The sequence below is a fragment of the Saccopteryx leptura genome, chromosome 6 (genome assembly GCF_036850995.1).
Source record: "Saccopteryx leptura isolate mSacLep1 chromosome 6, mSacLep1_pri_phased_curated, whole genome shotgun sequence".
In the NCBI taxonomy this organism is placed as follows: Eukaryota; Metazoa; Chordata; class Mammalia; order Chiroptera; family Emballonuridae; genus Saccopteryx; species Saccopteryx leptura.
In genome coordinates this window covers 106,527,471-106,554,395 of record NC_089508.1, presented here as the reverse complement: position 1 = coordinate 106,554,395, position 26,925 = coordinate 106,527,471, and the positions used below count along the sequence as shown (strand labels likewise).

General features: G+C 40.6%; 1 protein-coding gene and 1 pseudogene across 1 annotated transcript in view; both read right to left on the bottom strand.

The window, feature by feature from the left end:
- The window catches only part of PRORP (protein only RNase P catalytic subunit), a 175,129-nt gene that overhangs the window by 61,459 nt on the left and 86,745 nt on the right, over positions 1-26,925 (bottom strand). The window lies entirely within an intron of this gene.
- On the bottom strand, positions 1,119-1,773 carry LOC136377280 (cleavage and polyadenylation specificity factor subunit 5 pseudogene; annotated as a pseudogene).

The following is a 26,925-nucleotide window of genomic DNA, read 5'->3' as shown; positions in this document are numbered from 1 at the left end:
CAATCTCTATAACATGAATAATAACTAAACTTGAAAGGTTAACCCAAGACGGAAGCATCACTGAGACTCATGACACTGGTAAGATATCTTCTACTATAATAATGCTGTTGTGGTCGATGCACAGTGATGCTTTCCTAATACAGATTACAAAACAGATATGGACACAATATACAGCAGTAACGAGAAATGTCACCTCTCCCAGCATCAGGGAGAGGTTTCATTCTGGTAAAAGTAGAACACCTGATAAATTGATACCATATTGCCAATTTCATTTCTCAGAAAGTAGAAGAAACAACAAAGAGAACTGCTAGTCAGGACTATGACTGATAGGAAGGAAACTATAGGTGATATAAGCGTGACAAGAGCTTTAAAAGAAGTGATAGTGCTTGCTAACTTGGACTTAGTTTTTTTTAAAAGAATTTTACAGGTTTAATGTGAAATTTAAAAATACAAATTGAAATTAGTCTTCTTTCTTTAATGTACAAAAACCTATCAGTAGAAACAAAAGCTAATTAAACATTATCACATATGTTTACACCACTATTTAGTTCTTCCTATCAACTTTACTATTCAAACAAAAGTATGCAGTGGCAATTTAGGTATTAGAAAAAGACAAAACAAACAAACAAACAAACAAAACAAAAAACTTTCCACACTGGCAGGTTAGCTCAGTGGTAGAGCGTTAGCTTGCTGTGTGGAGGACCAGGGTTCGAATCCTGGGCAGGGAACACAGGAGAAGCACCCATCTGCTTCTCCACCCTTCCCCTTCTCTTTTCTTTCCATCTCTCTCTTCCCCTCCCGCAGCCAAGGCTCCACTGGAGCAAAGTTGGCCCAGGCACTGAGGATGGCTCCATGGCCTCCGCCTCAGGTGCTAGAATGGCTCTGGTTGCAACAGAGCGATGCTTCAGATGGGCAGAGCATCGCCCCCTGGTGAGCATGCTAGGTGGATCCCAGTAGGGCGCATGTGGGAGTCTGTCTCTCTGCCTCCCTGCTTCTCACTTCAGAAAACAAACAAACAAACAACAACAAAAAAAACCCTTTTCTACCATGTTTATTCTATACTGTGTAGAGCTGTGCTCACTGAGGTGGCTTCTTTTACTTTTCCACTGTGCAGAAATTCAGTTGTATATAAAATTGAACTTGCTCAAAAGCTGAGGGAGATTAGAAACAGTGGCTCCACATCCTGGTGCACTGAGATACAATCCAAACAATGGTGCGGCTACCAGCTTGTATTTTAGGGATTGCCAACAAGGCTTTCTCTTGAAGTTGAACCAAAAATAATTTCTTAAGTTCCTTCAGTTCTGTAATATGTGCAGGAGTATAAGGATACTGAGGAAGTTCAAAATTTGATCTCCATCAGTTACCCAATCCTTCAGGACTCCACCTTGACAACCTAGTATCTCTGTCATTAAGTGTTTTAGTCTTTCAACTTTATCTTCTTCTGGGTTGAGTTTACTACCAGGTAGTTTGAAGAAAATTGTTCCCAGCTGTAGCAGTATTACATGGGGTAGCCAGTGCTCATGTACAATCAAAACCTATTCTAGAGTCCTCATTCCAACTTTATCAAATTCCTCCCTCATGCATTTAAATCTGGCTGCAATAGGCTGTCCTCATAGGGGAGCTCTTTTGTATCAAAAGTACAATTGGTAAGAGGGTATAGGTTGATAGTATGCTCCAAGGTGAGGGGCTTGGTCTGTTGGATGTACCTGTTGCTGAACCAACTGAGTCCCAGGGCCAGCTGGTCTGTGAGTGACTGGGTGGCACCATGGACATGGTGGTGAGCCGGGAGGAGAGTGGGAAGGGGGGAGGGAGGCAGGGAGACTCTCCCGGTGCGGGCAGCAGTTGTCTGCCTCTCTCTCAGCAGCTGCCCCCTTCCCCCATTAACCTGAGGGCTAACTTGGACTTTGTAATAGCAAAAAAAAAAAAAAGGAATCCAGATTCAGATCCTTTCATATGGGAGGAAACTAGACCCTAAGTAATTTCAAAGTGTTCAGAGATAGGATGGGGATAATTCCAAGTCAGAAACTCTAACAGTAAGTGCAACCTACGAGATATGTTAGGCTTTAAAAATAAAATTATAATATTATTGACTCTAATGAAGAAGAAAGGGAAGCAACTAAAGAAAAAAAAACAGGTAGAGATATATTTATTAAAGGATGAATACAGAGTGGCACAGATACACTATAATAATATCAGAAAATTAATGCCCAGAATGAGGTAAATATTGTTTCTTTCTGATCCATATGACCTTTCTTTCTGTCTAATGCAGGTCAGAATTGCTGGTTAAGTTCTACCTAGCTGGTTAAGTTCTACCTAGGAGTGAATAAACGAATGAGAACCTCAGTGTAGGAAAAGTTGGGAGGCCAAAATGGGGAATAGGCTACATATGTGAGGGTGTTGGTGGTATCCAAAACAGGCTGTTTTATGGCCAACAGAGTGGTCTGAGGAGACCTTAAAATCGGGACATGCTCAGTTAGACTGAGTGTGCCCGATGAGGCATCTAGGAGACAGAGCTGCGGATCTCGGTAGTAGGCCCATATTTCTCTTGACCTCTCTCTCAGGTAACTGTTATTATTGAGCTTCTTGGTGCTTTTCCTGAATATGCTTGACTTTTTTAGGGGTGGGGGTGGGGGTTTGCTCTGAGGTTCTTGAACCAAATCTATAGTACTGTTGGATATATGGTAATTTTTGAGGCCACTTCTTCCAAAGAATGAAGTTTGAGTGTTGGTTCTTATTAAAAATGTCTCTAAATCCTCCAGCTGTTTCTTGGTGAACACTGTTCATTTCCTCCATGGACACCTCTGATGCCCGCCTTTAGGGAGATCCTTTGACTCTGGCATCCGTTCATCTCTACTGTTCATGTATTCAGATCCAGTGACTAGTTATTATGAAGTTACGGACAACAAAACATCCTCTTTAAATGTTTGGAGCAGTTAATGTAATACTAAGAAATGACAACTAAAAATAAATGTTCAAAATTATGTTCATGTTGGAAATGTCAGACAAAAAATAGAACTGGAGTGAAAAACAAGGAAAGGGACTAAAAAAAATAATTTCTTAGACTGAGGTTTTTCTAGGCTTGGATGAATTTCCTCCTAGCATATCTGTAAAACTTACATATATCATCATGCAGCCATTACTGGTTGTCTCTAAAGAAAAGAGAATGGAAATATAGAGATAAACAACCATGGCTGTGATTTTCAAAAAGGAAGGAAATATAGATCTTGAATACTGGAACACTAGTTCAAAACAGAAGATCAAGAAAAGCCAGAGCGGTAACATGACCAAGGTCATGCCACAGGAGTGACTAGTTAGACACTGCCTCTGACGCCGGCCCCTGGACCCTTGGAGAGTGCACGCTGGCACAAGCACAGCAGTGTAGGACACTGACCTGCACTGCAGTTGCTGTGAAATGTCTCTAAGCACATCTGTGCCTTCACACTGTCCAGAGTCAAAGCCCCAAGAGGGAGAGCCCAATTGACTGAGCACAGATCTTATATGTATATCTTTTTAATTTTTTAGATTTTAATTATTCATTTTTAGAGAGAGGAGAGAGAAGGGAGGAGGAGCAGGAAGCATCAACTCCCATATGTGCCTTGACCAAGCAAGCCCAGGTTTTGAACCAGTGACCTCAGCATTCCAGGTCAATGCTTTATCCACTGTGCCACCACAGGTCAGGCTTATGTGTATATCTTAGTTACAAGGCTGGGATCAGTGTGAGGTGACTAAGGCACCTGTCTTAGGCACAAAATTTAAAGAAGCACCACAAAACTCACTTTTAAGATAAACAGTACTAATGCGATATTTTAAAAAATCAAAATTATGCAAAAACAATCCATGAGGAACAAAATATCAAAATCTAAAGAAAGACAGGTTTAGTCACTACTGCCATGCCAAGCAATACTGGTGCCTGAAGCAAAAGGGGAAATGGATAATACCAATCCAGCCTTTCTTCAAAACACCTTTTCATGTTTTGTTCATATTTTTTGCACTAATTGTAATTTTAAAAAAATATTGCATTAAAATAGTTACCTTAATTACTAAGTTTTAGAAAATATTTAGCTCTTTATTTTTATTTTATTTTTTATTAAGTGAGAGGCGGGGAGGCAGACAGACAGGCTCTCGCATGCACCCATGACTGGGATCAACCTGGCATGCCCCATACCGGGCAATGCTCTGCCCATCTGGGGCTGCTGCTCCATTGCTCAGCAAGGGAGCTATTTTAGTGCCTGAGGTAAGGTCATGGAGCCATCCTCAGCTCTCAGGGCCAGCTTGCTTGAATTAGAGCCATGGCTGCAGGAGAGAGAGAGAGAGAAGAGAGAGAGAGAGAGAGAGAGAGAGGGAGAGAGAAGTGGGAGAAATGGAGAAGCAGATGGTCTCTTCTCCTGTGTTCCCTGACTGGGACTCAAACCCAGGACTTTCATATGCCAGGATGACATACTACTGCTGAGCCAACCAGCCAGGGCCAGCTTTTTTTTTTTTTTTTGTATTTTTCTGAAGCTAGAAACGGGGAGAGACAGTCAGACAGACTCCTGCATGCGCCGACCAGGATCCACCCGGCACGCCCACCAGGGGGCAATGCTCTGCCCCTCCGGGGCGTCGCTCTGTTGCGACCAGAGCCACTCTAGCGCCTGGGGCAGAGGCCAAGGAGCCATCCCCAGCGCCCGGGCCATCTTTGCTCCAATGGAGCCTCGGCTGCGGGAGGGGAAGAGAGAGACAGAGAGGAAGGAGAGGGGGAGGAGTGGAGAAGCAGATGGGCGCTTCTCCTGTGTGCCCTGGCCGGGAATCGAACCCAGGACTTCTGCACGCCAGGCTGACGCTCTACCCCTGAGCCAACCGGCCAGGGCCCAGGGCCAGCTTTTAAAAAAATTTTTATTTATTGATTTTACAGAGAGAGGAGAGGGGGGAACAAGAAGCATTAACTCATAGTTGCTTCACTTTAGTTGTTCATTGCTTGCTTATTGCTTGTTGTATGTGCCTTGACAGGCAAGTCCAGGGTTTTGAACTGGAGATCTCAGCATTCTAGATTGACAGTTTATCCACTGAGTCACCACAGGCCAGGCAAAAAATAATTATCTTAATTACCTTGTTCTCCTCACCCCAGCCCCAGACCGGCCTGTTTGCCAGGGAGCAACGACAGGGACTGTGGGGAGGCATCTTTTATTTCCCCTATGGGAGTATGCCACCCAACACAAAGTGAGTGTGGATGCCCCTTCTGCCTGGAACACAAATGTGTCCTGCCTCCCTCCTCTCTTCTTGACCTTTAGGTCTCAGTTTAGATATCACTTCTTCTCTACTGGTCTAGGTATTCTTCTTTGTGCTCCCTCAGGATTCTATCCTTAAGCTTATCAAGCTTAAGTATAGGATAAATTGCAAAATACTGAGATCAGATCAGCATTTTGCAATTTATTTGTTCACATCCTCCCCAGACTACAATCTTAGGTGACACAGACTCTAGGATATTCATCCCTGCATCACTCTAATACCTAGCAGAGTACCCGGCACCTATTAGACCCTAATATACTGCTCACAAAAATTAGGGGATATTTCAAAATGAATATGAAGCGATAAACTATCCCCTAATTTTTGTGAGCAGTATATTTGGTGAATGATGGCATGGAAGCCATGTCATAGGGAAATAACTGAAATTAAAAGTGTTGATTTGGAAAAGAACAGACTCAGGAAAATATAAATAGCTATCTTCATCTATCAGAATGAATGGCTGTCATGAGGAAGAAGGCTGAGATTACTGTTTCTCAATCTTTTGTCCACTCCCAACCCTCTTGGAGGGGATTAATTACATATCCATCACAACTGCCTCACAATGGAATTAACTACATTAAATCTGGGATTTTGGGGGGGAGGGTGGTGATGGTAGTATATATGCAGGATAGAATCTCATATCTCCAGAAGTACTGTATCAGTATAGTAGAGAAGCATTAATATGTTATTCTCCCTCAACCTAAGAATCATGGGACCAATTTTTCTTATCCTCCATAGCTTTGCAGAAGAGACCTAGAACCCACCATCAAACATTATCCCAGGATAGGTTTTGGCTTGATATAAGAAAGAATTTTTAACCTTCAGTGCTATTCATAAACAGAATGGGTAAATATATGAAACGAAGAATGTGCCATGACCACAAGTTCTGTAATTCCTTGTTGGGGTGTTGCTAAGTGAGCCTGGCAGACAGCAGAGTGAGACTGGGGGTGTGGTGTTGAACAGTGGATCTTGAAAAGATATATCCATGTCCAAACACCTGGAACCTTGAATGTGACCTTATTTGGGAAAAGGGTCTTTTTAGATGTAATCAAGTTAAGGATCTCCTAGATGAGATCATCCTGGATTACCCAACTGAGTCCTAGATCTAATGACCTTATTAGACACAGGAGAGAAGCCAGAGACACAGAAAAAGAGGCAATGTTAAGATAAGGCAGGGAGACTTTAGACAAGTAGACTTGTAAGAACTTCTATATCTAAGAATATTGGTTTCTAGTCATTTCCTGACTAGTGGGGGGAAACAAGGTCCACGTGGAAAGCTACCACCACAGAAAATTTTTCTCTAATGTTTCTAGAAACTGTCTCTAAAAACAGACAGCTCTACTCTCCAAGCAAGAGAAGATATATTTTGATACAAGCAAGTAGGCATACAGAAATTCACCAATAAATTAACAGTTGACATGATAAAGTTCATAGTACCAGCCTACCTCTAAAAAAAGCACAAAGCTGTATCTAACATGTAGGGTGCTATTAAAATATTTATCCACGGCCCTGGCTGGTTGGCTCAGTGGATAGAGTGTGAGCTGGCATGCAGATGTCCCAGGTTCGATCCCCAGTCAGGGCACACATGAGAAGCGACCATCTGCTCCTCTTCCCTTCCCTCTCCCCCTTCTCTTTCTCTACCCCTCTTGTAGCCAGTGGCTCAACTGGTTTGAGTGTCAGCCCAAGGCACTGAGGATAGCTCGGTTGATTCAAGCATTGGCCTTAGACGGGGGTTGCTGAGTAGATCCTGGTCTGGGTGCATGTAGAGTCTGCCTCACTATCTCCCCTCCTCTCACTTAAAAATAAAGGGTATATCTTTATTACTGAGTGTTTTGGCATCCCCTTAAATGTTGCTGCTGAAATGGACTCCATCCAAATGTTTTGGTCACTTAGGGAACCTTATCTAAAGCCAAACTATGCAGATTAGAAAGTAAAGTATGTTCTCCAGAGTGGCCACCAATCACTTCTGAAGTCTTCAGTGACTAAACACTGTCCCATGTAGGCACTAGCTTTCAAAAATACTCATGTTCCTTAGTAGAAAAAACTCTCTATAGGCCCATCTCACTCTACCCTTAACTTCCTAAAGGGCTTAAAAGTCAGATTATTTCATAAGCTTTTAAAAAAGATTTTATTTATTCATTTTAGAGAGGAAAGGGAGAATGGAAGAGAGAGAGAGAAGTAGGGGAGGAGCAGGAAGCCATCAACTCCCACATGTGCCTTGACCAGGGAAGCCAGAGTTTCAAACCAGCGACCTCAGAGTGCTAGGTCAATGTTTTATCCACTGCACCACCACAGGTCAGGTTTGTAAGCTTTTTTTTTTTTAATATTTATTTATTTATTTATTTATTTAAAGATTTTATTTATTTATTCATTTTAGAGAGAGGAGACAGAGAGAGAGAGAAGGGAGAGAGGAGCAGGAAGCATCAACTCCCATATGTGCCTTGACCAGGGAAGCCTGGGGTTTTGAACCAGCGACCTCAGTGTTCCAGGTCGACGTTTTTATCCACTGTGCCACCACAGGTCAGGCTGGGCTCGTAAGCTTTTAAAGAAAATGGGAATACCCCAAAAGAATGATGTCCTAGCCCTGGCCAGGTTGCTCAGCTGATCGGTGCATCATTCCCAATACAGGTTCAATCCCCAGTCAGGGCACATACAGGAGTCAACCAATGAATGCATAGATAGGTGAAACAATAAGTTGATATGTTTCTCTTTTTTTCTCTCTATCTCTCCCTTCCTTCCTCTCTCTCTTAAAAAAAAAAAAGAATAAATTAAAAAAAAAAGAATGATGCTACAATTTCACATATTTTTTTGTTGTTGTTAAAAGGGGAGATAGTACCTGACCAGGTAGTGGCACAGTGGATGGAGCATCAGCCGGGGACACTGAGGACTCAGGTTCGAAACCCTAAGGTCACCGGCTTGAGCATGGGCTCATCCAGCTTGAGCATGGGCTCACCAGCTTGAGTGCTGAGTCACTGGCTTAAGCGTGGGATCACAGACATGACCCCATGGTCGCTGGCTTGAGCCCAAAGGTCACTGGCTTGAAGCCCAAGGTTGCTGCCATGAGCAAGGAGTCACTGGCTCAGCTGTAGTCCCCTGGTCAAGGCACATAGGAAAAAGCAATCACTTAACAACTAAGGTGCTGTAACCATGAGCTTATACTTCTCATCTCTTTCTCTTCCTATCTGTCTGTCCCTCTCTCTGTCTTTCTCTCTCTCTTAAAAAAAAGGGGGAGGGAAGGGAAGAGATAACATAACTAAAAGAAATACATCCTAACTATATGGCAACAAATAGTGTTTTATACACCACTATATTATTGTTATAAGACAAAATGCTTTGAATAAAAAGAAATATTTTTCTTTTTCTATTAAAATTTTATTTGCTGACCACAAAACCATTTTCTTAAATAGCTTGTGTGTGTTGAAGGGCTGTACATAGGTAAGTAGTGGTCCTGAGCTTAACCATACTATATTCCAAGTTATTATTCTATTGGTGTTAGCAAGTGTACTATGTGAAAATGTGCTGGACTACAAATGTGAACAACACGATAAATGTAAGGAACGGAGTGACAAGCGGGGAAGAAGAGACATGCACATGAATAACTATAACGGAAGGTAAAGAGTGGCGAGTGCTAGAAGAAAGGTAGAGACAAAGTATTATAAGAATTCACGTAGGCAGAGACTACTTTTAGCTTGAAAGAAGAGTAGAGTGGTGGAATCGGGGCAGTGGCGTAGCGAACATAACTGGTGCCCGGGGCACTACCCTTTATTGGCACCCCCCTCCCCTTCTACTACGCTTTTCTTGTTTGTCTTGGAGACCATTTGGCACCCCTCTGTGAGTAGTTCCCGGGGCATGATAGACCCCCCCTTGCCCCCACCTCGCTACTCTACTGAATCGGGGAATCATTTTAGATGAGCTTATGTGATATTTCTGAATCAGTTCAATAGAGGAGATCAGCAATGGAGTGGTGATAATGATGATATAAGATCAACTATTTATTGAAAATTTATGATGTGGTCAACATTTAAAATACATTCTTTTATTTAATTCTCACTAAAATTCAATGGGTAGGTATTTATCCTCCTTTTAGAGATGAAGTAGAGAGATATAATGTCACTCAATTAATAAATGATGACTCATGGATAGAGCACATAATGCCAAAATGTATGCTATGAATAATATGAGGATGTTTCTTAAATGGTATCAAGCTATAGATCTAGTGGGTAGGACAAATGATTTTATTTGGTTCTAGGTTGGGCAGTACAGAAAGCAAAGGTAGTGAAGAAAAAGGATTGGAACAGGAATTTACATCTGGTTTGCCTGTCAATTCCAGGGTTCTTAACTGGGGGATGATTTTGGCTCCATGACATCTGGAAATATCTAGAGACAATTTTGGTTTTCATAACTGGAGAAGTCAGTATTGCCAAGGTTAAGAATCCGAGGGTCATTCTATCCGGTCACTTGGTTAAGGTAGAACCAGGAACGTTATATACTTCAGAGTGTGAAGTGAGTCAGAAAAAAGATGAAAGGGGTAAAGAATGAGAATTCAGCAAAGAAAAAGAAAACATTCTAAAGCTCCATGCTGGATAACTGGAATGAACCTTTAAAAAAAAAAAAATAGCTACTCTGCCTGACTGGTGGTGGCACAGTGGATAGAGCATCAACCCAGAATGCTGAGATCCCCAGTTTGAAACCTCAAGGTTGCCAGCTGGAGCCTGGGCTCACCAGCCTGAGTGTGGAGGTCAGTGGCTTGAGTGCGGGATCATGAACATGATCACAAGGTCTCTGGCTTGAGTCAAGGCACGTATGAAAAGCAATCAATGAACAACTAAAGTAAAGCAACTATAAGTTGGTACTTCTCATCTCTCTCCTCCCTCTCTCTCTTCCTGTTTCTCTCTCTCTAAAATGAATAAAAAATTTTAAGATCTTTAAAAAAAGCTAGTCTTTTTTTTATAGTTTCTGACACATGAAAATAAGAACAGAGCATAGAAAAAGAAAGGCAAATGAAAGTCTTTCTCAAAATTAAACTGGAAATGGAAATCAAGACTAGTTTTCCCATAGGAGGCTCAATATAAGAAACTTTAAGTCACACAGTTATACTGAACATCCCAGTGACATGCATATGAATACAAAGGTCTTTATACACTAAGTAAATCTAGCAAGTTATATAGCAAGGTACTGTATTTCGTTGAGGTTTGTGAAAAAAATTATAAACAAAAACAGAGGGGTTTACACTGAGAATATCTGTGATGCAGTGTTGTGAAATATTTAAAAATTTGTTTTATGACTAATGCAACAGCTCTGTTATATGTATTTTTAAATAAATGAGTTTTTAAAAATGTAGTAAGTAATCTACCTCTAAATTAAGTTTATCTAACCTGGTTTTCTGAACCAAGGTGGCCAAGGTTCATCTGATTTCTTAAGAAGAATAAATTTAGGAAGGGGCAACATTTTCTAAATAAAAAAAGCAAAGAAAAACAACAGATTTGGCCACTTGAAAACTCAAAACTTTTCCCTGACCTGTAGTGGCGCAGTGGATAGAGCACCAATCTGAAATGCTGAAGTCGCCGGTTTGAAATCCTGGGCTTGTCTGGTCAAGAAATGCATTTTAGAAAGACATGTCCATTCTTGCAGGTTGCTTGATACAAATTAGAACAAGAATTTATAAAACCTCACAACTTCCGCATCTATTTTTTATTTTTTATTTTGAGAGACAGAGAGAGGCAGAGAGACAGACAGGAAGGGAGAGAGAGAAGATGGAGATACGAGAAGCATCAACTCGATGCTACATCACTTCAGTTGTTCACAGATTGCTTCTCATTGCACATACAACTAGCAACCAATGAACAGCTAGAGTGAAGCAACTACTTCTTGTTCCCCACCCCACCCCACCCCCAAAATCAATAAAATAATTTAAAAAATAATAAAAATTCAAAACTTCTATATACCAAAGATCATAAACACCATTAAAAGACAACAGAAAATGAGTTGATTTGGGGTTATGGGCACACAACTCAATTAACAGTTCAAATGTCATGGAGATGTTCACCTGAAACCTAAGTACTCTGATTGATCAATGTCACCCCATTAAATTTTATTTCTAAACAAAAAAAAATTTTTTTTTACTTTCTTTATTATTGAGAAGTGGGGAGGCAGATAAACGGACTTCTACATGCACCCCGACCAGGATCCACCCAGCAAGCCCCCTATGGGGCAATGCTCTGCCCATCTGAGGGTATTGCTCCGTTGCTCGGCAACCGAGCTATTTTAGTGCCTGAGGTGAGGCCATGGGGCCATCCTCAGTGCCCAGGGCCAACTTGCTTGAATGAGCCATGGCTGTGGGAGGATGAGAAAGAGAGACAAAAAGAGAGAGAGAGAAGGGGGAGGGATGGAGAAGCAGATGGTTGCTTTTCCTGTGTGCCCAGACCAGGAATCAAACCTGGGACTTCCACATGCTGGGCTGAGGTTCTACCACTGAGCCAACAGTCCAGGGCCTAAACAAAAAATTTTAAAAATTCAGTTTAAAAATAAAAAAAGGCAAACTTGAAAAATATTTCTCACTAAGTTGTGAGATTATGTGCATGTTTTTCTTTCAAACTTTCTTATTTGCCAGATTTTCTAAATAAACATGTATTTTTAAAAGCTTTAAAAAGTATCAATAACATCAAGAACTGGTTTATGTCACTTCATGTAAATAAATTTAAAGAATCAGACACTATTTCTCAAATGTTGGGAATGTAAAGATACAAAATCAAGCTGTTCAGTTCCTTTCAAGAAAATGCTAAAGCACTCAGAAGAAACACCACAGCACCCTCTTTTGGAAGAAATGCATTTTAGAAAGACATGTCCATTCTTGCCGGTTGCTTGATACAAATTAGAACAAGAATTTATAAAACCTCACAACTTCCGCATCTATTTTTTATTTTTTATTTTGAGAGACAGAGAGAGGCAGAGAGACAGACAGGAAGGGAGAGAGAGAAGATGGAGATACGAGACGCATCAACTCATTGCTACATCACTTCAGTTGTTCACAGATTGCTTCTCATACGTGCCTTGTGTGTGTGGGGGGGGCAGCTCAAGTGGAGCCAGTGACACCTTACTCAAGGCTCAACCCAGCAACCTTTGGGCTCAAGCCTGTGACCATGGGGTCCTGTCTATGATCCCATGTTCAAGCCAGCAAGCCTGCGCTCAAAACAGATGAGCCTGCGTGCAAACCAGCAACCTCGGAGTTTCAAACCTGGGACGCTCAAGTCCAAGGTCAATACTCTATCCATTGTACCACCACCAGACAGGCTGCATCTATTAATAAATACATCCTTCTTCTAAAAGGAAGCAACAAGAAATAAGAAAGTATAATCATTCTGTTTAATTCTAGAAAACAAATCTTAAAATGAAAATAGACACAATATTAATTTGGGGCTTCGGAGAAAATCTGTTACCATAATTGACCTAATGTGCTGGGATATTATTCTGGAGTAAAGTCCTAAAATTTCATTATTTTGGTTGGTTTATAAATCACTATTCATAAAAGAAAAGTAATAGTATATAACTCTTTTCCAAAAATATAAAGTAGTATAGGGACTGCCACTGTAGCTTTTATTATCCTCCTATTTCTAGATCTTAGTGTTCTTTGAAAGAACACCCTGTGTTTTCCTCTAATTTAAAGGATGATTGACAAAAAGAAACAAATGGACATTTATGACAAGCGATGAGTAAAGAATAATGTATGGCTTTTTATCAGCATTAGCATTAATAGCCTTTACAGTATACTAAGCAGACAGACTGGGGATACAATACATCATTCATTATTGATAAATCTGTAAATATAGTCTTTTGACAAATATTTACTAAGCAGCCATTATCTTCCAGCCACGGTTTTAGGTGCTGAGAAAACAGCAAAGAATAAGAGAGTTCTGCTGTCATGAAACTTCCATTCTTGGGTAGTGGGTAATTACTGGTAAACAAAAACAAATAAATGAACAAGACAACAGCAAAGTGTAAAGACAATAAAGCAGGTACTTAAGGACAACCTTAAAAATAATCTTTACAGGGTTATACACCCACTAAAAAATGTTCATCAGTTCCGCTGCGGCATCCAAGCTAATCTTAAATATAATATATCATTGTCTATCATGATGCAATGTGATGTGGGCATAAAGCCTACAGTGGCTTGCTTTAGTGAGTAAAACTGGAAGAGGTGAATTATTTTGCTCTTTTTTTCCCAAAAGCTTAGCAGGGATATCTTAGTATTCCAGGTATCTAAATTAATTTCTTAATCCAATACTAAATTAGGCAGTACTTCGGATATTCCTAGCTAATCACATGATATATACTGATCTTCAAGATAACTGATATTTATCAACATGACATTCTTCCAACAAAGTTCTGCCCCTATTAGAGTACTACTATTCTTGCCGCTCCTGCTGACTTTCCAGTCTAAGTCTTCTCCCTGGGCTAGTCAAAACTCATAACTACAAGCTAAAGTTAAAAATAAAAACCACCCAGAAGTATCTGAAATCAGATATATCATATTTTATATGACTTTTGACTTTTCCTCATCCACTTTCTGGATGAAACACACCAATTAAAAACCGAGGATGAGATGAAGCATCTTCATGATCCAAAAAAACATTTTGTTAGTGGAGAAATGATTAATGGAAACACATAATTAATGAAGACTTAATTTATACTTTATAAAAAGGAATTTTTCTCTAGTTAATTTAGCCAAAGGTCTTTCATTTAGTCAATGAAATAAAAACTTCAATTCATAACACCTAATCAACCTTTTTTCCCCACTTGTGTGTTTGTGTGTGTAGGTGTGTAGATACATGCAATTCTGAGTTTAAATCAACACCACAATCAGAATACAGAACAAATTTTGTAATTCAGTTGGTTAATATTTTAACCCTAGAATGTATTTATTTTTATAATTAGATGTTAAGATCTTATGTTTTAAAGAGAGTACTCTAGCAAAAATGGGAGCAAATGAACTGGTGGAGCATGAAACTTGATGGAGGGTGGCAGGAAAGTAATCAAATACACTCAACATTGTTATAGGGAATGGAATTCAAGTCCTGAGTCCTATAGATGCCAAGAAATCAAGAGAAATAATTAAAGGGGGAAAAAACCTAAGAAGTTACTGACAAAGGAGCCAAGAATAAAAATGACCTCAACATGAAAGGGTGTAATAGGGTTTACTATAAATGCCATTACTCTTTTCCACTCATTAGGAAATCTGACTAAGTCAGTATATTCAGACACTGGACATTTATGGGGAGGAAGGTACTAATTAAGTGTGAAGGTTTAGAACCGCACTGCCAATATGATACCCACTAGCTACATTTAGTATTGCACACTGAAATACAACTAATTATAACTGAGATGTACTGAATTTCTAGGAAAGTTACTATTTATATAGAATATAAAATATTTCATTAATTTAAAGATATTAATTACATGCTGAAATTATATGTTGGGTATGTTTTAAAAGGATAAAATGCAAAGTTAATTTTACTTGTTTCTTTTAACTTTTTTAATGTAGCTTCTAGATTTATAATATTATATTTCTATTGGCTAGTGCTGATCTAGAATGTCACTGATCTTTTCTGTGAAAACCACTTCGTACAGGCTGACAGCATTGTACTAATAAGGCTGGTGACATCGGGTAATTCCTTTATGAGTCAATTAGAAGAAGTGGCCACAACTGCTCACTTGAGTTAAGTCAGTTTTGGCAGAAATATAAACATTCATCAAAAGAGAACAGGTACAGCCTGACCAGGCGATGGCACAGTGGATAAAGTGTCGGACTAGGACTTGGAGGACCCAAGTTTGAAACCCTGAGATCCCCTGCTTGAACGCGGGTTCATCCGGCTTGAGCATGGGCTCACCAGCTTGAGTGCGGGGTTGCTGGCTTGAGCGTGGAATCATAGACATGACCCCATGGTCCCTGGCTCTGCTGGAGCCCCTGGTCAAGGCACATATGAGAAAGAAATCAATGAACAACTAAGGTGCTGCAACAAAGAATTGATGCTTCTCATCTTTTTCACTTCCTGTCTGTCCCTCTCTCTGACTCTATCACAGTCTCTGTCAAAAAAATAAAAAAAGAGAATAAGTACAGATACAGGCATCTGCAATCTACTTTGAAATGCATATAAATAAACTAATGAATGAAGAAATAAATAGAAAAATAGATACCTGATGAAGCAAGTACTGTATAGTAAAATGTTAATGGTAGAATAAGAAAATGGGTATATAAATGTTTGCTGTAAAATTCTTTAAACTTCGCTGTATTTTTAAATTTTTTCATAATAAAATCTTAAAAAAAAGGGAAACAAGAATGATGAAATGGATGCATGGAATGGCAGAGTAAGAATCTGAACTGGGGCAGCAGGAGGCCTGTTACAGATATCCTCACTGTTTAAATGGTATCTAGTTTGCAGTGTCTTTGTTGGTAGAAAACAGGACAATGAAATATTAATGTATTAGTAGTAATACTAAAGAAGACACTTTTTTCTGACTATTAGAGTTCTTAATTTTTATCTGAGTTTTGCCTTCAGGAAGTAAGGCTTTTAATAAAGCGGAATAATAAGGTCAAGAACTCTCTTTTGAGAGTAGAGAATTAAAGGGCCTAGACCAGAGGTCTCAAACTCGCGGCCGGAGGCCGCATCGAACGGCTGTGATCTTGCTCTGCGGCCCACATGCTGAGTTGAGTTTGAGACCCCTGGCCTAGATAAAAGCATTTCCATATTTCTCTCAGGTATTGATATAAATGTATGCACATGCTGAAAAGGCTCTGACATCCTTAGGTAAATGGCCTGACCATATATATACATTTGTTTGACACATTAAGCTCTGATCTCTAAAGAAAAAAAGAAATTAAATGCGACCACCTTGAGAAGAAAAATTTAAAAAGAGAGGCCTTCATGTGATAATCCTATATCATGAAATTTTAGAAGTTAAAAATCAACATACTGAATGCAGTAAGTTTATGTGTTAGAATTTCAACACTACTAATGACAAATATGGCAAAGGTTCTCTACAGAGGAGAAAACTTCTAATCAACTTTCTCAGTGAGCACTGGAATACTGATAAATAATTCATATATATTATGCAACTTAAAATGGAAATGGAATGAACCTTGAGAAACAATCCAGTTTAATTCCATGGTCTCAGGAACATAAAAACTTAGAACACTCACTTTAAAAAGGAGATAACTGAGGCTGAGAGAAGCTCAGCCTTACCTAATTTCATCCAATCAGTAAACAGTGGTGGTGGGGGGGTGATGTGACGTTCTCCTGCCATCTGATACATAATGGTGTTGCTAGTCTATAGACTTATGATGGAAAATAAGAGATTGGTTTCAGGTTAGAGAGGAATATGTAGGAATGAGCTATCACCTTAAGTTACAAGTTTAAACCTGATGTGGGCTGGTGAAACAGAAAGGTATGTAAATTAACCTGGACAGTGTAGGCCTGGCCAGTACTTAATCAGAGGTCCCAACCAGTAAACAGTGAGCTACTGATAGAATCTGAGATTTCATGTGACTGCCACTATCTTCCCCCAACCTCTAATACTTGGCCTCCTCCTCACTGGCGAGGGAAGGAAGAATTACACCAATGTCCCTTGCCCCACTCAGGGAATTCACTAATGGCAACCCCTCACTCCTCTCCCATTTGATGACCTCAGGTTTCAGGGATATGAAAAACACTCATTCACCAGAAACATTGAAAACTCAAAAGGTACACTGTCCATCGTAAAGACTATGATCACAGCTATGGGTGGAGCTTCCAGAGCAAAAACACAGACTAAAGAAACACCAAACAAGTCTAAAAATACACCTCAAGTCAAATATTGATTCAACATTTTTTGTATACCTGCCACATGCCAGACACTGCTGGACACAGATTTCTAAAATGAAGAAGAATCCTTGCTATCAAGTGCAATCATGTAACTGGTGGTGCTATGACAGAAATGAGAGTAAGCCGCTCAGACAGCAAACAGCCAGGGCCAAGTGCTCAGCCAGAAGAGGGCCTTGGGGTGGGGAAGAGTGGGGCAGGGGTTAGGGAAGATTTCCTGGAGAGGATCCCCAAGCTGAGCCCTGAAAGGCAAGAATAAATTAGCCATACTCAAGAAGCTACATATACAAAGGCACAAAATTATGGTGATGCCTGACCAGGCAGTGGTGCAGTGAATAGAGCGTTGGACTAGGACGCAGAAGACTCAGGTTCAAAACCCCAAGGTCGCCGGATTGAGCACGAGCTCATACAGCTTGAGCATGGGCTCACCAGCTTGAGCGTGGGATCATAGACGTGACCTCATGGTCGCTAGCTTGAGCCCAAAGGTTGCTAGCTTGAGCCTAGGTTGCTGGCTTGAGCCTAAGGTTGCTGGCTTGAGCAAGCGGTCACTTGCTCTGCTGTAGCCCCCCATCCCCTGTCAAGGCACATATGAGAAAGCAATCAGTGAACAACTAAGGTGCCACAACAAAGAACTGATGCTTCTCATCTCTCTCCCCTCCTGTCTATCCCTCTCTCTGACTCTCTGTCTCTGACAAAAACAAACAAAAAACTATAGTGATAATACAAGCTTGAACTGTTTTTTGTTTGTTTGTTTTGTATTTTTCTGAAGTTGGAAACGGGGAGGCAGTCAGACAGACTCCCGCATGCGCCCAACCGGAATCCACTTGGCATGCCCACCAGGGGGTGATGCTCTGCCCATCTGGGGCATTGCTCTGCTGCAACCAGAGGTATTCTAGCGCCTGAGGCAGAGGCCATAGAGCCATCCTCAGTGCCCAGGCCAACTTTGCTCCAATGGAGCCTTGGCTGCGGGAGGGGAAGAGAGAGATAGAGAGGAAGGAGAGGGGGAGGGGTGGAGAAGCAGATGGGCGCTTCTCCTGTGTGCCCTGGCCGGGAACCGAACCCGGGACTCCTGCACGCCAGGCCAATGCTCTACCACTGAGCCATCCGGCCAGCGCCTGGCTTGAACTGTTTGATAGACTGAACACTTGCTATTTCAAGATCATGTCAGCCTGACTGGTGGTGGCTCAGTGGATTGAGCATCGGCCAGGGAAGCTGAGGGGCTGGGTTGGAAACCCTCGAAAGCTCCAAGGTCTCTGGCTAGAGCATGGGCTGGGCTAGGGTGTGGGATTGCCAGCTTGTGCATGGGGTCACTTACTTGAATGCGAGATCATTGACATGATCCCAAGGTTGCTGGCTTGAGCAAAGGGGTCATCGGCTCAGCTTGAGACCCCCAGTCAAGGCACATATGAGAAGCAATCAATAAACAACTAAAGTGACACAACTATGAGTTGATGTTTCTCATCTATCTCCTTCCTTTCTTCTCACCCTTCCTATCTCTTACTCTAAAAAAGAAAAAAAAAAGCTCTGGCCTGTTGGCTCAGTAGCAGAGTGTTGGCCCGGTGTGTGGAAGTCCTGGGTTCGATTCCCGGCCAAGCACACAGGAGAAGCGCCCATCTGCTTCTCCACCCTTCCCCCTCTCCTTTCTTTCTGTCTCTCTCTTCCCCTCCCACAGCCAAGGCTCTATTGGAGCAAAGTTGGACCAGGCACTGAGGATGGCTCCATGGCCTCTGCCTCGGGTGCCAGAATGGCTCCTGTTGCAATGGAGCAATGCCCCAGATGGGCAGAGCATCGCCCCCTAGTGGGCATGCCAGGTGGATCCCAGTGGGGCGCATGCAGGAGTCTCTCTCTCTTTCTGTCTCCCCACTTCTCACTTCAGAAAAATACAAAAATACCAAAAAAAAAAAAAAAGAAATCATGTCAATACTTAATTAAAACCAATGAACAAACACTACTGATGGCTTTTCTTTCACTTCTGAAGATGCTTTTCTCTGTTAATAGAGCAGATGTGTGTAGAGATGAGGGTTGACTTCTCTAACTCTCAGTTTCTACATCTGCAATGAAAATAATACCTTAAACGCTGTTGTGAGGATTAAATGAAATAATATATGTAAGGTACTCAGAACAGTTCCTGGCACGTGTAAAATTCTTAATAAATGTTATCTAAACTAAGAAGAACAAAGACGCTGGGACTATTATAAATAAATTAACTGGAAATACCATGGACGTTTACTATTTTTGAGCAACTGGATAGAAAAACCAGATTGAACTATAGAAAAATCCAAGAAATCTAAGAAATGTTACTTGCAGTTTCTGGTACAATTAGCATATTGATTTTTTTTTCTTATTTCCCCTTTAGAGATTATAAAATTCTTTAAGGTACAGAGTATGCTTCTTTCACCTTTGTACTTTTGATACATTCAGCACAGGGTCTTAAAACAGGAGGCCTTCAAGAAATATTTGATGAATAAAATAATTAGAACATTCTGATCAATGTTGTTGGGGTAAGTGGAAAACAGACTGAAAAAATTTGGTATCTTTGACCTGACCAGGTGGTGGCACAGTGGGTAGAGCCTCGACCTGGGATGCTGAGGACCCAGGTTCGAAATCCTGAGGTCACTGGCTTGAGCGTGGGATCACAGACATGACCCCATAGTCGCTGGCTTGAGCTCAAAGTTCATGGGCTTGAAGTCTGAAGGTACTGGCTTGAGCAAGGGGTCACTAGCTTGGCTTGAGACGCCAGGCAAGGCACGTATGAGAAGCAATCAATGAACAACTAAAGTGCTGCAATTACAAATTGATGATTCCCATCTCCCTCCCTTCCTATCTGTATCTCTCTCTTTCATTTTGTACCACAGCAACATATCTCAAAAACATATTAAAATCATAAAGTGATTAGAATGTGATTTAAAGAAAGTGAACAGTATTCTTCTTAAGAGGTAACTTCATGATTAAGGAGGTAGGATTCTTGAATAAAATTTTGAAGACATAAACGTTAAATCTTATGGTCTCATGGACCCATTTTTTTTTTTTCAGCAGAAGAAATTTTTTTTCTAATATTTTTCACAAATCTTCTAACATTACTTTCCAGTAATATGACCATGTGCATGAGTATCACCTTTATCAAAGGTTTAAAGTGGAAAATAAAAAAATTTTAAAAGAAAGATAAGTAAACAGAATATTACCTAAAAAATATAAACTTTGTTTATCTGCAGGAAGTTTATGGTTGCCAGATTAAAGGAGATAACTGCTATCTTTTATGAAATAGATAACTACATAGGTGTACATATTTAGTGGTGCAGAATTTCATGAACAAATTCAGTAAAAAACCTTTCAATGCCCTTGATCTTCAAGACAAATATTTTTTTGCCTCAATACAATAAAATGATCAATTCTATCAAAAGAATAAATACCCTTATACTAAAATACGGATGTCATTAGTGAGTGGCCAGATCAAGTAATATTAAATTAGGTTTAAATCTATATTACATACAATGTCTTTGTTCTTACAGACTAATCTTAAGAAAATACAAAGAAATTTTTAAAATCTAAAATTACTTTTAATTTATTCTGGAAGAAAAAAGCAATTAATTTTGAATATCTGTTATAGCTTCTCATGTAACAAGTGAATAGTAATTGACAACTTAGAATGTTCACAAGATAGTAGGAATTTAAGGCAATGTTTCCCCAAATGTATTTTGAAGAAGTAATATGTCCTCCAGAATGTTATGTAAAGAAATGTTCTATAGTCAAATAATATATCCTTTTTCAGAAAATATCTGAATACCTTGTATTCTCACTCCATACTTCCTGTTTTGGGTAATTTATCCTCCTTTGCTTTGGACCCTATTGCTTTCTACCTTCTCAGATATACCATCACTCACTCCTCTTCTCTTACACAGTCAACTTCAATACCCCCAGCTCAATCTTCTCTTGTTTGACCATATACCTCTCCCCTGCTCCTGACCTCACTCCATTTGTATCCTTTGCCATATCCTTTATTATATAATAAACTGGTAATAGTAAGTTTTCCCCTGAGTTCTGTAAGCCATTCTAAAAAGGGTGGAATTCAAGCTGGGGTCATGGGAACTTCCAATTTATAGCTGGTCAATCAGAAGTACAGGTCACAACTGGAGACTTGCAACTGGTGTCTGAGGGGGATGAGTCTTGTGAGATTAACTTATGGGGTCTACACTAACTACAGTTAGCATCAGAACTGAATTAAATTGTAGGACATTCCACTGGTGTTGCAGAGAATTGCCTGATGTACATAAAACCCATTCATCTGGTATTAGAAGTACATAGAAAGCCAACCTTTACTTTTTCTATTTTCTATACTTTATTCTTACTTTCTATCACCCAATAAGCTTAAGCTTCCTATTAGGCTATGTTACTGATTTCTTCAGTTTCAAAATGTATTTTTTTTATTTTTATTTTTATTTTTTTGTGTGTGTGTTTCTGAAGTTAGGAGTGGGGAGGCAGTCAGACTCCAGCATGCACCCTACTGGGATCCACCCAGCACACCCACCAGGGGGCGATGCTCTGCCCATCTGGGGCATTGCTCCATTGCCGCTGGAACCATTCTAGCGCCTGAGGCAGAGGCCATGGAGCCGTCCTCAGTGCTTTGGCCAACATTTGTTCCAATTGAGCCTTGGATGCGGGAGGGAAAGAGAGAGAGAGAGTGGAAGGAGAGGGGGAAGGGTGGAGAAGCAGATGGGTGCTTCTCCTGTGTGCCCTGACTGGGAATCAAACCCCGGGACTTCCACATGCCGGGTGATGCTCTATCACTGAGCCATACTTTGAGCCAGGGCCTCAAAATGTATTTTTTTAAAAAAAATCTAAATCACGATGGCAATATAGTAGAGTCAGGATAAGAGCAGGATGTGGAAAGGACTATCTAGTTTGAATACTGACCCTACCACTAATTTGCAATGACAAGCTAACTTAGTATTTCTCGTCCCTAATTTCCTCACTGTAAAATAGAAATAATAATAGTACCTGTGCCTCATGGAAATGTGCAGATTACCTGAGATAATATGCCTCCTAGTAAAATTGATATCTTTTACAAATCAACAAAAATAAGTTTAATTATCTCTGTCCAAATTCAACAAATACTGAGTGATGGTTACGTGGTTCTGAAAATGGCCGTATGGGCTTTGTCCTTAGAAACTTACAATGTAGGTGTGATAAGACATATATAGGCCCTAGCCACCTGGCTCCGTGGTAGGGCACTGGCCCAGTGTGTGGAAGTCCTGGGTTCGATTTTGCCCAGGGCACACAGGAGAAACACCCATCTGCTTCTCCACCCTTCCCCCTCTCCTTTCTCTCTACCTCTCTCTTCCCCTCCTGCAGCCAAGATTCCATTGCAGCAAAGTTGGCCTGGGCACTGAGGATGGCTCCAGTTGCAATGGAGCAGCACCCCAGATGGACAGAGAACTGCCCCCTGGTGGGCTTGCCAGGTGGATCCTAGTCAGGCGCATGTGGGAGTCTGTCTCTCTGCCTCCCCGCTTCTCCCTTCAGAAGAATACAAAAAAAAAACCCCAAAAACCATATACAAATAAAGAAGGAAACAACACGATAAGTGAGGTGCAAATAAGGAGATTAATGAAAGGCCTTTTAAGCAAGATGGCATTTGAGAGAAACCTCATCCAGGCAGAGTTACTGGGAAGGCTATTCTAAGCAGAGACAATGGTTTGAGCCAAGCGTGTTTGAAGGCAGAAAATAAAGGCACATTTGAAATATAGTGAGTTGCTGGAGCATAGCTTATTTTTTGGAAATAATGGAAGATGATGTTGAAAGGGTTGGTTGTGGCCATGGTCTGGAGTACCTTAAATATCATGTTGAAGGGTGAAATATTTTTGCTTGTTTTTTGTTTTTTCCAGACCTTAAGCAGATAGACTGAAGATACAATGGTATAAAAACAGGCATGGCCATTGCCCTCATGGAATTTATAACCTGACATTAATGTAATAACCATAGAAATACATGCAAAATTGCAATTGTAATAAATGTTACCAAACAAATTTTGGAAAAGGTACTTGATACTGTGAAGGCATTTAAGAAAACAACTTGACCTTGACAAGGAAATTAGGAAAAGTTGCCTTGAAGAAATGGCAAATTGAGATCAGAGGAATGAACAGGAGTAAACTCAGTAAAGAAAGATAAAGAATGATGGCGCCTTGGCTGGTAGCTCAGTGGAAGGAGGATGGGCCTGGCGTATGGATGTCCTGGGTTCAATTCCCAGGGCACACAAAAGAAATGACTATCTGCTTCCTTCCACCCTCTCTCTCTCGCAGTCAGTGGCTTGGTTGGTGTGAGCGTTGGCCCCCGGTGCTGAGGATAGCTCAGTTGGCCCAAGCAGCAGCCTCAGGCACTAAAAATAGCTCAGTTGATTCAAGCATCGGCCCTAGGTGGGGGTTGCCAGGTGGATCCCAGCTGGATCGCATGCAGGAGTCTATCTCACTATCTCCCATCCTCTCACTTAGAAAAAAAAAAGATAAAGAAGGATAGAAAGAATATTTGAGGTAGAAAGAATAGCATGTATAAAGGCCATTATTGGATGGGTGGGCGGGGGCGTGGCAAGTATGAGGGACTAAAAGAAGGTCAGGGTAGTAAGTAGGAGCAGAAAGGGGACAGACTTTGTAGACTTCAAAGGCTTGTGTCTTTATCCTAAACAGTGATAGGACATAACTAGATTTTCATGCTGAAAGTATAATTCTGGCTATAGTGTGGAAAGTGGATCAGTAATTTCCAGTTAAGATGATTCCATAAATTTACACACTGATGTAGCACCTCCACACCAAACACTTATCAATGATAAGTGAAATATAGAAACAGAAAACCAAAAAGATGTTGCCAAGCTAAAAAAACAAGACATAACATTAGAAGCAAAAAACCATGAGTACAGCTGAAACCACACACTGCATCCTAGAGTAGGCATGGAGGCAGAGAATTCAACTCATTTGGGGTATAGAGACTAACAATGTGCCAAGTGACATGGCAGCAAAGCCAGATTTATTGCTTAAAGCTGGAGTAAAGGTGAGGCTCCTCAAAGCAGCAAAGGAGGCTGTGATAAGGAAAAACCTTTAACTATACCATTTGAAGTTATGGGCTGTAACTAGCTGTAAGCCCAAGGAAGGAAGACACAAACAACCTAAAAGTGACTGGATCCATAATATTCCCAGTCTCAAAACAGGACTCAGAAACTAAGAAGGTGAGTAATTCTAAAATGTTTAGGCAGGGGTAGAATCAGCATTGAGTTAAGAAGAGAAGGAAGGCCCTGGCCGGTTGGCTCAATGGTAGAGCGTCGGCCTGGCGTGCGGGGGACCCGGGTTCGATTCCCGGCCAGGGCACATAGGAGAGGCACCCATTTGCTTCTCCACCCCCCTCCCTCCTTCCTCTCTGTCTCTCTCTTCCCCTCCCGCAGCCAAGGCTCCATTGGAGCAAAGATGGCCCGGGCGCTGGGGATGGCTCCTTGGCCTCTGCCCCAGGTGCTACAGTGGCTCTGGTTGCGGCAGAGTGACGCCCCAGAGGGGCAGAGCATCGCCCCCTGGTGGGCAGAGCTTCGCCCCTAGTGGGCGTGCGGGATGGATCCGGGTCGGGTGCATGCAGGAGTCTGTCTGACTGTCTCTCCCCGTTTCCAGCTTCAGAAAAAAAAGAAGAAAAAAAAAAGAAGAGAAGGAATATGAAAATAAGAAAGAACAAACAAAAACTTTAACTTTGAAAGAAAAATGAGTTTGCAAACCAATATCCCAAAATGTGAAAAAATTCAATGCTAAAACAATAAAATCAACAATCAAAACCTAAATTTATAAATGAAATTAAATCCTATGAAAGTTTCAAATATTTTAAGGTAAGTAATGTTTAATATGCTCAGATACAAATGAATATATTGCATTTAAAAAGAATGAGAAAATGTGAAACAATAAAAGGGAGAAATCAAACAGAAACAAATAGATGTTTTAAAAAAATTAGTCAGAAATCCTGAATGAAAAATAGTCATTATGCCTGGTCTCTGGTGGCACAGTGGATAGAGCATCAACCTGGAACACTGAGGTTGCTAGTTTAAAACCCTGGACTTGCCTGGTCAAGGCACATAAGACAAGCAAGCAATGAACAACTAAGTAAAGCGACTACAAATTGACACTTCTCGCTCCCCACCTCCTCTCTCTCTGTAAAATCACTAAATAAAATCTTTAAAAATAGTCATTAAATAACAAATTCAATAGACATGATAAACTCTAGCCTGGTCACAATAAAAGTGAGAATTTATGAGTTGAAAGTTGGTACTAAAAAATGCACCCCCAAAACAGCACAGAAATACAGAGATTTAGAAAGGGAAAAACTAAGTAGGAAGTAGATGATGGAGATGAGAAATTTTAAGAGGTTTCTCTACTATTAATACCATAGTATAAATAGTTTTTTTTTTTTGTGGAGAGTAAGCTCTATGACAATCAGAAAGCTTCAATTTAGATGAGTTCTGTAACTTTATATATACAACTAATTTCAAGGCATTTATGGTTTAGATAAGAAGGAGTTAGAAAATGGTCAACTGATTAAATTAAATGATGTCAGGTTGAGTTGGCAAGCTTCTTTTTTCACATTAAAGACATAGTACTAGCCTGACCAGGCGGTGGCGCAGTGGATAGAGCTCTGGACTGTGATGCAGAAAACCTAGGTTCGAAACCCCGAGGTTGCCAGCTTGAGCGCAGGCTCATCTGGTTTGAGCAAAGCTCACCAGCTTGAGCCCAAGGTCAATGGTTTGAGCAAGGGGTCACTAGGTCTGCTATAGCCCTCAGGTCAAGGCACATATGAGAAAGCAATCAATGAACAACTAAGATGTTGCGATGAAGAATTGATGCTTCTCATCTCTCTCCCTTCCTGTCTGTCTGTCCTTATCTGTCCCTCTCTCTGTCTCTGTCACAAATAAAATAAAAATAAAATAAAATAAAATAAAGACATAGTACTGGATATAGTTACTTAACAAACACCAAAGACAATTTTAACACTCAAACCCACCAGACTACCTCTTCAAATCTTAGAGTGCTTACTATACAGGAGGTATATTAGAGTTATATACTTTCAAACTAGATTTTTGAGAACTGCAATGAGATTTATAATTATAAAATTTTAAAACAAAGTCTAGTGCTGCTATGGATTACTGTGGAGCTGAAGTAAAAAATCAGCTTAACCATTTTCCAAAGAGGTCAAGAAGCACGAGTCCTGCTACCAAGCCTTCTGACCTACTTGAGATAGCATTAGTAATAATGGGTTATAGAGGCTTGTTCAGCAGAGGTCTCTCCTAAACTCAGACACCGTTCTTCTGACTCCTTTACTGCTGATGCTTACACGATACATTTGCCTGGTTACAATAAGGAAGTTGAGAAGGGCGCTCAGAGTGCCCACACGGCCCTGCACCATGAAGACCCACAGTGAAATCTCCTTGGTTTAAATCAGTGGTAGTCAACCTGGTCCCTACTGCCCACTAGTGGGCGTTCTAGCTCTCATGGTGGGCGGTAGTAGAGCAACTAAAGCATAAATAAAATGATAGATTTAACTATAGTAAGTTGTTTTATAAAGATTTATTATGCCAAACTTAGCAAAAATCCGACATGAAATACTTGGTAAGTAATTATTATTATGTTTTAACTTGCTGTAATTCTGCTTTATAAATTTTATAAAGTAAAGCTACTTTCCTACTTTATAAAACACCATTACTGTGGAACCAGTGGGCAGTTAGAAAATTTTACTACTAACAGAGATACAAAAGTGGGCAGTAGGTATAAAAAGGTTGACTACCCTTGGTTTAAATATT